This window comes from Microcebus murinus, chromosome 14 (assembly GCF_040939455.1).
Source record: "Microcebus murinus isolate Inina chromosome 14, M.murinus_Inina_mat1.0, whole genome shotgun sequence".
Taxonomy (NCBI): domain Eukaryota; kingdom Metazoa; phylum Chordata; class Mammalia; order Primates; family Cheirogaleidae; genus Microcebus; species Microcebus murinus.
In genome coordinates this window covers 71,067,808-71,082,690 of record NC_134117.1, presented here as the reverse complement: position 1 = coordinate 71,082,690, position 14,883 = coordinate 71,067,808, and the positions used below count along the sequence as shown (strand labels likewise).

The 14,883-nt window shown below is 53.6% G+C and overlaps 1 protein-coding gene across 2 annotated transcripts in view; it reads right to left on the bottom strand.

Moving 5' to 3' along the window:
* The window catches only part of TMEM273 (transmembrane protein 273), a 32,585-nt gene that overhangs the window by 13,662 nt on the left and 4,040 nt on the right, over positions 1–14,883 (bottom strand). The window lies entirely within an intron of this gene.

The window sequence follows — 14,883 nt, the reverse complement described above, 5'->3', positions numbered from 1 at the left end:
TCATAGCGACTGCACACAAACTGTCTTAGTGTTCAGTAGTTCACCTTGTGAGGTAAAGAGCCAAATTCCACCTCATTTTAATGCTGAAACCCTGCCCCAAAATCAAAGTGAACAAGGGGTGTGTGTTACATATTTGTGTGCCCATTGCACCTGCACGTGACCCCCTACAAATATGTATACCTTTCCCCCAAACCCGCTGAATATATACGACTCTATTGTGAGGTACAGACCCTGCGAGGCATAAAACCCAACCTGCCCTTTCCCTCTTCATAAAAAGCACCTTCACACCACACAGGAGAAGTTTGCAATCTGATATCTGCAATAAAGCCCTCCTTTCCGCTATTTAGCTATCCTGGTGGCCTTTTGGATGGCATAATGAATGAATGAATATGACAGAGCATGCCTCAGGGGTGCCTCACATTTCTAACCAGTGCTTGAAACCTTAACATGGGAGATATCACTCACAGCAGGGCCCGTGTCCCACAGAGGGGTCCTGCAAGAGCTATGCAGAGGTGTCAGCCTTGGAGAGGAAGGTGCACATTAACAGGCCGCTTGCTGTGAGTCAGATGCTGGGTGTGGTTCTGGTATTGGCAGATTTAATACTCACAGCAACAGCCCTATGAGACAGCCCTGTCACCATCGCCAGTTGATGCACAAGGACCCAGGGGCATAGAGGACTTGATAATGCATCCAAGGGCCAAGAGAAGTGGCAGTGGCAGGGCTGCACTGGGAGCCCAGGAAGCCCTGCAAGCACGAATCTGGATGTGGAGAAGCTGCCAGATGCAATAACACCAAAGCCTTCCAGGCCACGGGCTACAGTGGTGTGGGGTGGGGTGACCCATGGTGGGACCCAAGCCTGACTCTCACGTTCAGACTTCCAGGCAGAGGCAGAGGAGAGAACACCATGCCCCTGTGTGTCACAAAGGAAGCAGGTGTTCATCGGGGAAGACCAAGCTGCAGGACACCTGGCGGCCAAGGCAGGAAGACGTCCTCCACCTGCAGTAAGTACCCTGCCCGCCGTCCACTGTCAGCGGGGCCCAGGGTGACGTGGCAGATTGAAGCGCTACAGAGGACCACTTTGCTCTGTGTGGTGGCGGCAAGGATCATGAGGATTATTCTGCAGCCTAAATTGGTAGATGGATAAAGCTTGGGGTTCCAAAGCAAAGTTCACGGCTTTGTTCTAATCACGGGTCTCTTTGGAAATGCAGTAATTTCTGTCTTTCCAACAGATGCAAGCCCCCGAGTGCACCGCGCCCACTCACACGCGCTGACACACTGCACATGAGATGGGTGGGCCGCGTCCATTCACACTCACTGACACACTGCACACGAGATGAGTGGGCCACGCCCATTCACACGCACTGACACACTGCACACGAGATGGGTGGGCCTCATCCACTCACACGCACTGACACCACGGTACACGAGATGGGTGGGCCACGCCCATTCACACGCACTGACACACTGCACACGAGATGGGTGGGCCGCGCCCACTCACACGCACTGACACACTGCACACGAGATGAGTGGGCCACGCCCATTCACACGCACTGACACACTGCACACGAGATGGGTGGGCCTCATCCACTCACACGCACTGACACCACGGTACACGAGATGGGTGGGCCACGCCCATTCACACGCACTGACACACTGCACACGAGATGGGTGGGCCGCGCCCACTCACATACACTGACACACTGCACACGAGATGAGTGGGCCGCGTCCACTCACACGCACTGACACACTGCACACGAGATGGGTGGGCCGCGTCCACTCACACGCGCTGACACACTGCACACGAGATGGGTGGGCCGCGCCCTCTCACACGCGCTGACACACTGCACACCGGATGGGTGGACCAGATCCACTCACACGCACTGACACACGGCACACGAGATGGGTGGGCGCCCTCTCACACGCACTGACACACTGCACACGAGATGGCCGACCGTGTTTATCTCTGAATCCCCAGTGAGCCTCACACCACCACCTTTCGCTGTTTCTTTGAATTAACCCTCGTGCTCCAGCCAGGCTGAGAACCTCCCAGGGATGTGGCAGAGCCGTGTGACGGACAGACCTGTGCCCTAAACTCAGAGCCGCGCGTGCTGCAGCCCCACCTGCGCCCGGCCCTGCGCTGACACCTCCGACCTCTCTGCCCTCCGTGGGCAGAAGGCAGGGGCACGGGAGGCCGTAGGGGACAGCCTCCCCCACACGCTGACATGCCGCCTGGTCCCCTCAGGGCCCTGCGTGACCACGCCTCCGCCGCGGCGCACACACTGGTTCAAGAGGAAACATGGACAGAGAAAGAAGGAGGGAGCAGACGGAGTGGGAGCGCTGAGAGGCACGGGGAAACACAGGCGGACGCGCAGGGCCCCACGCGGAGGCTATGCCCGGGCGGCTCACGCCGTCCGCGGGAGGGAGCACAAAGAAAGGAGAAAACCGCAGTGTCAGAAAGCCGCGGCCCAGCCTGGCGCAGCCTCCCAAAGGGCAGCCAGGCCCCATCTCACCAGGCCAGCGACACCCTTCCTCAACCCCCCCAGTGCATGTCCTGAGCACGGGGCTCTTTCTGCCCCTCCTCGTGCCGGGGCCTCAGCTCAGCCCCCGCTGGGGGAGGGCTTGCTGGACACCACCCTCCACACCCATTCTGTGTCGCCTCAGAAACGGAGGCTTCCCGGTCCCTGCCCTGGCAGGCCTCTCGGGCGGAGCTCTGCTCCCTCGGGGCTGGCTGGGCCCTGAGTGACTCTCCCAGGAGCCCGCCTGCAGCGCACAAGCGTGCTCGGCGGACCAGGCCGGGCACCGAAACAGGCGATGGCGGCAAGGCCTGCTAGCCAGCCCCACGGACACCCGGCGGCAGCCTCTCCCCTCCCCAGGGACAGAAATCCCCAGCGCAGCCATCCCCTGCACAGGGAGCTGCCACCCTGCCCGCTACCACCCTGGGCGAGGACCCATCCTGAGCCACCCGCTCGGCCGCCTGCCTCCTGCCGGGACCGAAGCTGGGGCAGGCCCTCCTGGGCCATACGCCCGCTGCGAGCCCGGCGCTGAAGTGCCCTGGCTCTGCAGAGTAGCTGGTTGGTGGGTGTCCTAGCAGGGCCCATGGGCCGGCATGGCCGAGGACTCCACAATGCTCCTGCCGCCCCGGATCTGTGACGGCCACGGAGGAAGCGCACAGAAGCAGCTGGAGCCGCACCACGGCTCTCTGCTGGAATTCTCTGGCCTCTGGTCTCTGGTCTTTCTTGCAAAACAAAGAGTGGAATTTGGCACCCGGGAGAGTCCAGGGGGCTGAGCAGGGGTGAGATGTACCAGGCGGATCCCCCAGTGGTAGGAATAAGGGGTGTGAGGCAGGGACCCTTCTGACCAGTAGATTCAGGAAGACAGTAGGTGGCCAAATTGGCTTGACCCCATCTGACTGCCACCACTGGCCAAGTGAGCCTGGCCGACCCACCTCCCTCAGACCGTCCACACTGGCTGAGTGCACAAAGCCAGGGCATGGCCCTTGCTGCTGCCTAGGGCAGAGAGAGGAAGGCGCCTCTGGATGGCCCTGCTGAGATTCTGGGCCTTCTGCAGCTCCACCTGCACAGCCTCCCTGCATGGTTGGGTTAGGCCCTGAACAAAGGAGGTTTTTCTAATGTGCACAAAGGCACATTAGAATGACACAATGTATGGGCTCTTGACTCCAGAGTCTCTGCTTTCTCCCCATGCCCCATTTGTACCTGAAACTCTGCTCCTCCCTGCCAAAACAGTGGGCCCCAGCCCCTCCATGCACCCCCTCCTGCCTGCAGTACACAACCTGCTCTGCCAGTGGCTTCCCTGACAGCAAGGAGCCTCCTGCAAGAGTGCATGGCCCTGAGGCCTGTGGCCCCCAGCAACACAGGAGGACAGCCACACTGCTGTCTGCAGAGGAAGACGGCAGGGCTGTTCTACGCAACTGAGATGAGAGGAGCTGATTCAGAGTGAGCTGAGGGCGTGGCCCAGCCTTGCCCCTTCTCACTTGGAATCTGACCTGCTGAGAGCCCATCCCTGGCATCCAGACCTCTCTGTGCAGTCCACCTGTTGGGTCCACCCTCAGTGGGGGACTGATACTCTTTGCCACCCTTATTTGGGCAGAATCAGGCTGTGTGATTCCCAGCTGTGGGCCAGTAGGCGTGCATGCACCCATATGTCATTCTATAAGTATCTGAACTAAAAATAGGGAGAGGCTGCCCTAAGTGTTTGTCAATTGATGCCTGGCCGTATTCATTTTGGAACCTAAATATTGCAGAATGGCTCCTAACTTTAGATCTCATGAATTCCAACATTCTCCGCTAGAGGAAGCAGTTTCAAATGTCTAGAGCAGGCATCTTTGGTCTCCTGACAGGGTCCACACACATAAAGCACCTGCAGAGCACTCCAGGGGGTCCTGTGCCCAGGGGAGATCTAAGAGCAACCAAAGACCCACAGCCCCATGAAAGAGCTCACAGGGTGACATGAGAGACCAGATTTACACTGAAGAAAGATCAGAACATCACAGGCATAGCTTAGCACCCTCATGCAAACATCAGACAACACAAGCTGGAGGAAGTCTGAACAGGGATGCTGTAGTGGACATTGTTATATGGCCTGCCCAAACCTGAACCCGTCGTCTGCTACCAGTACCCTGGTTTTCCTCTGGCGAACCACCTCCATGTGACTGGAGTGTGAACCATGCCTCATCAATTAGCATAGTTCTTCTTCCTGTCAACAGTGATTGGTCAAGGGGTAAGGATGGCTGTGTGAACCACACCTCATTAATTAGCATAGTTCCTCTTCCTGTCAACAGTGATTGGTTGAGGGGTAGGGCAGATGTTCCAATTCAGACCAGTGAGACTCAACTCTGGGACTTTGAGGGGGACACTGGGAAGCAGGAATGTCTGCTGGATCCGACACCTGTGGGGCTGAGGGAAGCCTGAAGTCGCCCACTATATGGGGGGAGCCTGCCGAGACTGAAGTCCCCACTGAAGAGGGTCCAGCTGAGATAAGTCCTAAAGACAGCTTTTGAGCCCCTGAATCCAGCTGCCTAAGCATGTCTCCCTGGACAGTGAGGAAATGCCTTCTCTTTCTTATCTGAGCTCAGTAACTGTCATGTACAATTGGAAGAATACCGATGACTTGGTGGCAGGTCCTGATAGGGCGTCACTGGAAATCAGGTTGGCGAGGAGGAGACAGGAGCAGAGGATGCTGGCTGTGAGCCTGGAGCTCCCCAGCACGGCCTCAGATAGTCTGCCCAGGACCTGCAGCAGAGCAGCCCTGGGCCCCTCCGGGCCTTTGCACACGCTGCGGTCACTGATGCAATGCCTCTCCCTCGTATCTGTGGAAGTTCCTACTTCAAGACTTAGCACAGAAGCCACCTCCCCTGGAAGTCCCCTTTCGCTCTGTTGGTCCACCTCATCATACCTCTCCCCTGCATCGTTGCACTGGACACAGTTGCTCGGTGGCCTGAAAGCTGCCCATACCCCAGGGGAGCTGTTTCCCCCAGGAGCAGGATGATGGGGGAGACTTGGAACTTAGATTCTGCCAGCGGGAGATGCAGGGAGCAGGCGGAAGGGGAGAACAGCACTCAACTGACTGAGCCAGTACCCCAAAGTCACAGAGCAGTAAACCAGAAGTGGCTTGAAGAGACAAGATCAAGTGCACGGTTCTGAGTGATGTGGGGCCTCAGGAACCAAGTGAACTGCAGCTAGAGAGGAACAAATGGAGCGATAGCATCGCACATGTGACCCGGCCCTGTGACGCGAGGGGCTGCCCCTGTGAGCGGCTCCAACTTCCCCCACAGACCAGGAGCCCCGCGGGCCCGGCTGGCACCCCACAGCACACAAAAGAGGCTTGAAAAGGGGATGGGACGTGCAGAGTCACAGGGCAGACAGTCTAGCTATGCTGCACTCCGCTCTTTGACCCTGTGCCTCACTCTTCTCATCTGAGAACGGGACCCGGGACCCTGGCGGATAGGGAAGACTCACCAGAGACAGCCCTGCCTTTCCGCCCATTTATCCTGCGACTCCCTGCAATGTCGGCCGAGCCTGGGACCAGCGTGGAACACAAGGCACACTCTTGTGATTCAGCTGGTTTGGGTGGGAGGGGTGCCGGCAGCCCCCCCTCCTCAGGGCTCACAAATGGGTCTGCTTCTCAGAAAAGCAAGGCCAGTGGCTATGGCCTTCCAGCCTTCCACAGGGCTGTTTGAAGCTAGAAATGAAGCACATCTACCCCAAGGGCAGCCTCGCTTCTCCAGGCCTCTCCCGGGTGGAGTGCCCTCGGTTACATGGTCCTCCCACTCCCAGAGTCGCTTGCCTTCCGCCAGGGTCTGGAGCCTTCTCCAACACTGCCATGACTTGCAAAAACTCAGACTCCCCATCACAAGCCCAGAAACCACCTGAGATTGCTCTTCCTCTGTCACCCTCTGCGGTCTCATCAGAGCATGGCTCTAGCTGCCCAACTTCAAGTAAACAGGACATCCGCCACCCCCCTCCCCCACAGCTGCTTGTTCACCCTTCTTTCTGTGAAAGGATCTAGTCTGGGGAGGACACAAACCTACCTGGCAGAGCTGTGCGGGCCCCAGCGAAAGGAACACGAGAAGAAAGGAGCACAAAGCAGAGAGGGCTTGGGCGTAGCGCAGGGGTCTCTGGACCTCCTGCATGTCCCTGGATCCCCCACCCACGGAAAGAGGACACAGGCGTTGCCAGAGCAGGCCACCTGCTCTGCTGACCCGCCCAGGCCCCTGGCCCTGGGAAGGTGGGCTGGGAGTGAGTGAGGACTTCCACACCCGGGCAGGCTGGCGTGTGAGACCACACAGCAATTAGCCAGCCCGGAGGGCTAAGGGGGCGCCCAACCCGGCCTGGAGGGCTAAGGGGGCGCCCAACCCGGCCTGGAGGTGTCAGGGAAGCTCCCCTGGGGGGTCCTTATTTAAATCGAAGGCAACAGGACCAGTTCGAGGCAATGGAGACAAAGCAAGGCTGTGGGTGGCGGGGCTGAGAGTGGCCAGGCAGGGGAGGTGTCCCAGCAGAGGAAGAGGCAGGTGCAAAGGCCAGGAGGCTCACAAAGGTGCAGAGGGCCAAGGGACTAAAGAAGGTGGCTCAGCAGGGTCGGAGCAGCTGGGGACACTGGTGCAAGATGCAGCCAGCACCGTGGGCAGGTGAGGGTCCCGGACCAGCAGAGGGGAGAGTCTGCGGCCAGCTGCGAGGGACTGCAGCCAGACTGGCCACACTGCTCCCGGGGGTGGGCGGCTTGGCCTGGCTGGCATTTTGCCTACAGCCATGCCTCTGTGAGCAGGAGGCCACGTGAGCCATGCTCCAGGTGCTGGGAGAGCTTCCAAAGGAGCAGGGCCTCCAGGGGTGTCCCAGGGCCATTCTGATCAGGAAGTGGTGAGGTACCATGCTAAGCCACACCTGGCAGGGAAGCTGCTGAAACCTCGAGGGGGGACCTGAGGCTGTCGTGGTTGTGGTGGGTGGACGGGGATCAGGGAGGCCAGATGAGAGATCACAGCAGGACATCTCGCCCACCCTCACACCAGGGTGACTTTCCCCTATCTCCAATCCTCTCTGTGGGGGCCTGAAGCCCCCTCTGCCCCCAGGGTGCCTGGGAGGAAAGGCCCTTTGGAACCAGGAGATGTGAGTCCCCATTCTGTAGCACATTGCTCAGCCAATGGCCACAGCCAGGCACAACACGGCCCCAAGCTCAGTGGCCACATCGCCATAGCTGGCCAATTCTCTGAAGGCGAGTGTGTGCACTGAGGTGCAGGCGGGAGCTGTCCTTCCACCAAGCTCGCCACCCACTTGAGGTGGACGTCCCCCACTTTTCTAGGGGCCAGGGGAGAAGTGGGGAGCAGAGCATGCAAGGGGAGCTCTGGGGAGGTGCTCAGATCAGAAAGGAGGTATCCTTCTGAGACATGGCTGAGCTAAGATTCCAGTGGGGAAGGGCCCAGCCCCTCGACGTTGGTGCTTCAGACCAGCGCAGGCCTGTTTTCAAGAGCAAATCTCAGGGCTTGCCTTTGCAGAGAGACGGGGGGCTGGAAGCAGCACAGCAGTGCAGAATAACTAATTAATGATGGTAAAGTATTGTGAAAGAGGAAAGGTTACATAACCCCTAAGTGGTGGGGTTATTATTTTTCATGCAATATTCATACTGTGCTCTTCAGCCTCTGGGAAGCTTCTCTCTGAAGTCCTGGGGGACCTGGCCGAGGGGAGCACGTGCCCAGGGATCGAGGCTGTGGGATGGCAGCTGCCCTGGCCCACAGGGACAGAGCCATGATGCTGCAGAAGAAACTGCAACTTGCAGCCAACGCCGAGCCCCTGGCAAAGCCAGTGCAGCCACACTGAGCCACCTGCCTCCGTTCACCAGGAGAAGCCACTCACTGATCCCTGCCCTGCGCCAGCTCTGTGCTGGGCATCTCCACTCTTCTTATCGTTTTTGAGGCTGCTCTTGACATTTACAGAGCCCGGAGCACACCGCATGTCTAAATATTTAAGCTACACATCAAGACGCAGGCACGGCCCAGCCCCCATGCCCCGGGCCCTTAGTCCACTCCCTAGAGGCCCTTCCAGAGGGGCTCAGCCCGGGGTGGCAGGGCTCAACCAGCAGAGCTGCAGGACATAGGCCTGGCCTGGGCCACCTGGAGCCACCCAACCTTTCCAGACGAGGGGTGGGGACTGACCCCCTCGGACTGTGCAGAGGCTTCTCCCACTCAACCCCTGGCTCCCCCCTGAACTCCTGGGCACCAAGGGAGAGAGGCAGCTCCATTATCTGGGACTCTGGTCTGCTGGTAATTGAAACGAAAGCATGTCTTCCCTCCCTCTCTGGCTCCCACATGGCCACCAGGCTGCGCCTACTTCTCCCCCCTCCCCCCGCCCACAACTGCCACTTTCAGTTGCAGGGGACCCAGTGCCCACACAAGTCCCTTTCCCTTTACCTGTGTGTTGGCCCAGATCCTGGACTTTCAAAAGATTCCTGACAAGATCAAAAGAAAAATACATCTTTGCATTTGAATCTGCATGTATATGCAAGGCCCTTCGGCAGGGGACAGGACAGGGGCCCCTCTTGGGGGACAGTGGCCGTCATTTCATGGGAAAGCCCTAGGAGGTAACGTGACCTCTTCGGGACCACGTGCCTGAGTATGAGGGATCTGGGGTTTGAACCAGAGTCAGCCTGGCTCTGGGGAGAGTCTCACACCGATAAGGAGGGTGAGTAGTCACCACGAGTATCTTCATATGTCATGTGTGGCTCAATGATCAGGCTCACCTGCAGCTTGGGAGGGCCTCTGTCCCCCAGCACCCCAGGGGCAGCTTGGGACCCCTCCCTGGGGCTGCCACACAGCCTGGGCCTGCCCTGTCCAACAGGGGCTAAGCATGGGCTGGCCACAGGCTGTGACAGACACGGACAGTCCAGCCCTGGACACCCAGTCACCTTCCCCCGACCTCCAGCCCGCATGCGGCATGCAGCAGAGCCCTCTTCCTTCCAGGCTGGTGAAAGTCCTGCAGGATGACGTTCAACGTCCTCCCCAGGGCTGACCAAGCCCTCCTCCCTACTGGCCTGTGTCACCTCTCGCACGGCCCCGGCGGTCCCTGCTGCCCTCACGCCAGGCCTCGGCAGAGGCTGTCCTTTCTCCTCTCTTCCTAGAACGCCACCCCTCTGCTCCCAACCAGACAGACCCCTGCTCATGTTCTCACAGACTGGCTCCCGAGCTCACATTCCACCTCGAGCACCAACCAACTCACAGACAAGTGCCACTTACTGAGCAGGTGTGGGCGGTGGCCCAGCCAGACTGGATCCCTGCCCTGACAGAGGTGACAGTCCAGTGGGAATGAGAGTGTCTCCATGGCCCTAGAGGGGCATGGCACTCCTCCCACGCAGAGGAGATGACGTGAGGAAGTCTCGAGGTCGGACAGCCACCCGACGGATGTTCCCTGGGGCTGGAAGCAGGAACACCAGGGTTGGCCCATGGCAGAGCTGGGATGTCCGTGGGCACAGCATGCTTTGGTCTGTGCTGGCCACAGTGGAGCAGCTGAAGGATTTCAGCCAGGCAGAGGCATAATCAATTTGCACCCGATAAGACTCCCCGCCAGGAAGCCCTCCAAAATGCCCAGTTCGGATCAAGGGTTTCTCCTCTGCTTCTTTTTGTGCTTCCTTCAACTCAGCATGTCACACACTACAATGTAACTGTCCCCATAGACTGTCAACTCCTCAGGTTGGAACCTGACTCACCTATCTTTGCAGCCCAGCAAAGTTTGTTGAAGGCTATTGTTGCTTAAGCAAAGAGAAAGCTCTGGATGTCTGCACATCCCAATCCTCTGGGACGGCCTGTTGGCCCAGCTCCAAGCCCTTTGCCTCTTCCCGTGGACGGGAGGCAGCCGCCATCTGCTTCATCGCACGAGCAGGAGAGGACGGGCACAGTTCCTCTTACCGAGACCCACTAGCCAGTTATTTAGTAGACTCAAATTTAATAAAAGGGACCGTTCAAGCAATTCTGGCAGATAAACGAGGGTCTGGGTGTGACATTAATGCTTACAGTGACTTTAAAGAGGAAGCACAGATGGCTTAATTTGGGAGCTGGTGGAAAAGTCTGCATAGTTGTGTGTCAGCAGGGCGGGCTCAGCTTGGTGGCCTCCCAGCCGTGGCTGTCACTGGGCGTTGAGGACCAGGGGCTCACTCTGCCTAGGCTGCACCTACTGCCTTCACCCCACGGGGCACCCCCGTCTGGAGCCCTGTGATCAGGGGTGTGTGTCAGAGGGACGCCAGGTGGCCCAGGCCCCAGCCCAGACACTAAACACTCATTGCAGACTTCCACGTCTGGAACAACGGAATGCACTTACTACTCCCTGTTCCTCTCGCTAAGTGTAGCTAAAACCCTTAGCTATTTTATGAAAAAACAAAAATAAGAAAACCCCAAAAGGTGGAGAGAAGAAGGCAGAACAAATAGGAACCTTGAAACCCCAGAAGTTAAAGGACAGTGAATTTCCTGGGTTTTCTGTCGCCTCACGGATCCTGGCCCAAGTGACAGAGAAGCTGGCAGCCTAGAAACGCCAACAGGCACAGGCCCAGGAGCCACAGGGAAGCCATTTCTTGCAAGCCAAAAATCTGGGAAAGTGTTAGCCTAGAAAGACGAGGCTTCTAGACAATAAGCAATTCACAACGGTCAAATGGCACAGAAAAACTGTGCCCCCACCCGCCCCGCCACCCTCACACCAACAAATGCCGAGTGGGGACCTGGACTGCCACCCTCACTGGGCACTAACTAGGAGCCCAGCTCCCCATGGTGGGTGGTCAGAGAGCGAAGTGGGGCAGCGGGCCTCCATCCCCACCAGATGAGAAGGCCCCCACCCCCAGGCGGTGTCAGCACGTGGGGAACCTGGACTTCCCTCCACCTGGCAGTGACAAGGAACCTCTGGCCCTCCTGCTTGGGGGTGTGGTCAGAGGAGGGCTCCCACCACTGCCCACCAACCTCAAGGCCACCCCGCCCCACGGTGTCAGTGGAGAGCAGTGGTGAGCCTGTCTCCAGCAAGGGAGGTATGGGGTACCCCGCAGGGAGCCTGCCCTCCACCCCACACAGAGGAACGGCAAGCCCCTCTGCCAGCAGGTGTCAGTGGGGCCGAGGGAGGGACCCGGGCTCCCCCTGTCTGGCAACAATGAGGAAATGTCCCTCTTCCCCCACCAGAATGATGTCTGAGGAGGCCTGCTAAAATAGAAGATTTAAATAAGATTCAGAGTTTTATAATATAATACCCTAAATGCCCAAATTTCAATGGAAAATCACTTGTCATAGCAAGAACTAAGAAAATCTCTATTTGAATGAGAAAAGACACTCAGCAGATGCCGACACCTGGGTGGCACAGGTGTCAGTATTATGCAACAGAGAGGTTAGAGTGACCATCATAAAAATGCTTTAATGAGCAACCACGAAAACTTTCTCAACTTGATAAAGAATATCTACAAAAACACCTGCAGCTAAAATCAAACTTAATGGTAAGAAATGAAATGCTTTCCTACTAAGATCAGGAACAAGGCAAGGATATCTGCTGCCACCAATCTTATTTAATCTAGCACTGAAAGTTCCTAGCCCAACGAGGCAAGGAAAGGAAATAAAAGGCGTAGTGTTCCAAAAGGAAGAAATGAGGCTGACCCTATTTGCAGTTATGATTGTCAACATAGAAAACCCCAAGGGATCTAAAAAATATTCTTTTTAGAATAAGGGAGTTCAGGTAGAGTGTAAGATCAACACACACGAATCAATCATATTTCTATATACCAAAAATTATACACAGAAAGAAAATTTTAAATACAACAGGATTTGCAATCACACACAGAAATACTTAGGTATAAGCCCGATGGCACACCACTGAAGAGAGAAATCAAAAAGGATCTTAGCAAATAGAGACACATACCAAGTTCATGGGAAATTCAACACTAAAAATGCCAAGTCTCCCCAATTGATCTATAGGTTTAATGAAATTCCTATCAAAAGCCCAGCTTTTGATTTTTTCTGTAGCTATACAAATATTATTCTAAAATGTACATGGAAAGATAAAGTAACCAGAAATGCTAAAAAGTAATTTTGAAAAAGAAGAATAAAGTAGGAGGATTCATCCCTACCATCTTGAGACTTTGTAGCTATAGGAATCAAGACTGTAGTATCCCCAGAGGGACAGACACACACAAAAATGAGAAAGAAAAGAGAACCCCAAAATGGCCCCACACAAGTCTTACCAGCTGATTTTTGACAAGGGAAGATAATCAGTTCAATAAAGGAAGGACAGTTTTTTTTAACCAATGATACTGGGGCAATTGGTTATCCATAGGTCAAAAAAAATTTATCTAAATTTATATTTGTACAAAAAATGGATCAGAGATTTAAATGTAAAATGAGGAACTATATAAATTTTAGGATAATATCTTGAGGACTTAGAGCTTGGTGAAAATTCCTCAGACATGATATCAAAAGCACAATCCATGGCAGGAAAAAATCAATAAATTAGACTTAATTAAGTACTCTTGTTTTATAAAAGATGGAAAGATAAACTGTAGATGAGGAGAAAATATTTGCAGACCACATATTTGACAAAGGGCTTGTAACTAGACTATATTAATAACTCTTAAAAAATCAAAAAGAAAAGAAAAAGCAAGCAATCTAATTAGAACATGGGAAAAAGTCATTAGGGAAATTCTTGCCGGATCAGGAAATTTCTCTTACCTGCCTGGGCTCCTAGCCTCTTCCTCTACCTCCTGCTGACTTGCCAAGAGACCTGGCATGCTCGTTTTCTTTTGTTACATTTCTGGAGATTTGTTGCCACAAAAGAAAACTAATACATCAAGCATTCCTTCTCACTGAAATCTGCACACCACATGATTCTGAACCATTGCCTTGGCAGGAACTTGGAAGAGGGGAAAAGCTGTCAGGAAAGATTTTTACAAAGATCTCAGGGACTAAGAGCCAAGGAGTAAAGTGATGACTTTGACTTGTAAGATAAAAACGAATTTAATTCTCTTTACCCTGGCCTCTGCCATCTTTTCATTATAAATTAAGGAGGAAAAAAAGCCTCTTCTCTCTTCAATAACTCTGGCTCCTCCAGTGAAGAATGTTTTAGGCATGGGAACATAATTAAAGTGATATTGCATTTCTTTTATTATCATGATTATAATAATACATAGATTTCAGCAGATGCTTTCCAACAGAATTAAAACAGAGACAGATGGCTGACATTTTGGTTGGAATTAGAGTCCATAGACATATTTTATATGGCAGCTTTTTTAAAAGGAAGATGCAAAGCTCTAATAAAATGCCTCGAAATTTCATCAGATATTTTCAATAGCTATTCTTAGATCAATATTTTAGCAAAATTTAAAAATATCGACCAGTTGGTATTTGAGTAGCAAATAATTTATTCAGAATTGTGACAACCATAATCCAAAGCCTAGTTTTCAGTCTTTTGTCATTACATGAAAAGTCCATCAGCCTTTTTGAGATACCCCGTATCTCCAAGTGTGAGGCGCTGAGAAGGGCTGTCCTGACTATGCAGTCTTCCGGTAGGGAACGGGTAACTTGAATCTAATCACTAGGAAATATCTTGCAAACCCCCAAATGAGGAATGCTCTGTGGGGAAAATAAAAGGGTGGGAAGCTGTCTGCTTCAATAATATTTTTGTTGTGAAAGACAAACAAAGGCTGTGGGGGTGTTCCAGATTCAAGAAGGCTAATGTGGCACGTTCCTGCCCTGGGCTGGGGCATGGCCGGGGGCACAAGACAGGCTATAGGGGACATTACTGGGTCCACTGAAAGTATCGGAATGCGATCAATAGAGTATATAAAAGTATTTTGTCAGCATTAAATTTCCTAAAGTTGATAACTATACTGTGGTATATAAGAGAATATCTCTATTTTAAGAAATAAACACTGATTTATTTACAGGTTTAAAAACACCAATGATATATACAATTTGTCTTCACAAGTTTCAAAAAAATAAAAATTATGTGTATGTGTCTATATACATTTATATATAGAAAGAGAACGTATGATCAAGCAAATAAGGTAAATTGTTTAAAATAGGCAAATCATGTGAATGTTCTTTGTACTATTATTCTTGCAACTTTTCTTGAAGTTTGAAATTATTGTGAAATAAAAAATTGAAAACAATTTTTAAAAAGTTACATAAGTTTCATGATGTCTTTTCTGTTCTCGACTAGGAGACAGTTTGGTGTTAGAGCTAAAATTTCAGCTTTGGGGATCAAAATGCCTCAGTCTGAATCCCAAATCAGCCACTAATTTGCTACTTTGATCTATCTTTATCTCAGTTTCCTTACATGTAAAAATGGGTGTGACTATAATAAGAGCATCTACCTTTGGGGCAGGGCTGATAAATGAGTGCTGAGAGCAGCCCCTGCCCAG